Source organism: Helicoverpa armigera, chromosome 1, assembly GCF_030705265.1.
Source record: "Helicoverpa armigera isolate CAAS_96S chromosome 1, ASM3070526v1, whole genome shotgun sequence".
In the NCBI taxonomy this organism is placed as follows: Eukaryota; Metazoa; Arthropoda; class Insecta; order Lepidoptera; family Noctuidae; genus Helicoverpa; species Helicoverpa armigera.
The window spans coordinates 6,308,067-6,309,887 of record NC_087120.1 but is presented as its reverse complement, the minus strand read 5'-3'; the positions used below and the strand labels follow the sequence as shown (position 1 = coordinate 6,309,887).

At 37.8% G+C, this 1,821-nt stretch overlaps 1 long non-coding RNA gene across 1 annotated transcript; it reads right to left on the bottom strand.

Moving 5' to 3' along the window:
- Window positions 1–314: 314 nt before the first annotated feature.
- Window positions 315–1,821, bottom strand: LOC135119328 (uncharacterized). Its single transcript, XR_010278174.1, has 2 exons — window positions 869–1,821; window positions 315–623 (listed from the first exon to the last, which is right to left on the bottom strand). It is a non-coding gene; the product is annotated as an uncharacterized LOC135119328 (long non-coding RNA).

Genomic DNA, 1,821 nt, shown 5'->3' with positions numbered 1-1,821 from the left:
ATTATTAACTTTTTAATCAGTCTCGAGTCTTTTTAAGAAATAAAAAATATGCCAAAACTAGTTACTCTCCAGGTGATTGATCAGAATAACAATTAGGACATACAAATGCTTGGTTTTCTTCATCTTCAATACATTGCAAATGGGCCCAATTCTTACATTCTCTGCATTCAATCCATTGTTCTCCAGGGGCAGAGTTAGAATAAGCATCACAACAAATGATACAGAACCATTCTTGTTCGTCATCAGAACTGTCGTCATCTTGCAATACTCTTCTCTTAGTGGGGTTTTTAGTCGGCTTTTTTGTTTGTTTACCCTTTCCCTTGCATTTTCCCGTCCCTTTTCCCTTAACCTTCTTTTTAGTTTCGCTTTCTTTTTTCTTCTTTTTACTAGCCTGTTCTTCTGCTAAAGCATTTTTCTCTGGAGTGTCCGTAAGAACAGCTGTCTTTCTTTTACGTGCTTTAGTATGTCCAATTAGTCGGGGAGGTGCTTTAGGCAGTGGTCTTATTAGCTCTGGTGAGAAAACTGCTGCATTTTTATCTCCTGTGTTATTATCAACTGATTGAGGAGGCTGGAAACTGCATATTTTCTTTCTTTCATAATAGCTCGCGTAAATATAAACAATACTGAAACAATATAGGTTGGTTAGGGTTTGGTTGTGCCGCGGCACAAGCAGCCCCACATGAACGGCACATTTTACCCCGTTTATGATAGTGTGATATTTTGTCTCCCATATAAAAATCACTGTACACAAAGCATTAAAATTACAAACTAGGATAAATAACAAACATTTTACAAAAACTCACATATTAAAAGCACGAAAAATGCTAGCTTGAGACCAAAAAGTATTGAAACGAAAATATTTACTTACGTGGCGCTGGAGGACCCTCACATGCAGTACGACTCGGTCCGCGTCGCTGACGCAACTAAAATGGCAGCCGCGTGTGCGCGACTGTTAGGCCTTACGCGACACAATACGATCGCATATATCTATCTCTTTCTGTTTTTGAGATATTCGCGTCGGCACAATTTACCCCCGGCACTTTCAGCCCCGCTCTCCCCTAAACAAAAGTGTCAGTTAAAATTTTCAATACATATCAAAATATGTATAATGCTCCTGCTCCACCTGCGTTAGCGTTAATGTCAATGGCCAACTACACGTTACTTATTGCATTAAAAATGCGTGTTGGCTACACTTAGGTACAATTCTGCAAAGAGTTAATCCCTCATGAAGTAACGCGTTAACACACATTAAAGAGGTTAAACTCAGACACACAAAATAATTCTAAAAACTAAAGCTTTCTCATTTGACCATTCCATTACCGTGCTCGTAAAATGCAGTTACCGCTTAAACAAAGTATCTACACTCGTCCTTGCATGCGTGCAATGAGATGGCATTAATGTAGCCAACATCACTTAGCGCTCTAAGCTACGCACTAAAACCCTTTGATGTGTCCAAAAAACCGACACCCGAGTTATCGCTTAACGTTTAATGCTATTAATAATGCCATTTGTATAAATTGCCATTAAAACGTTGGCCACATCTGCGTAATGCCAAAATTTAACGCGTTAAGACGCAGGTGGAGCAGTAGCATTACTGACAGCTGTAGTTTTTTACTAACGTAATGACGTCATGACCAAAAAACAATCATGGCGACCGTTGTGTGCCGCGTTTTCGAGAAATACGCGCGAAATTTGAAATTATGATAAAACAATTAATTTATATTCGTACATAACGTGAGAAAAAAAAATATTTTTAATTTTTAGAGATATATTAAGACTAAAGAATTTATTTAAGATATATTTCAAAAATGCATGTAATAC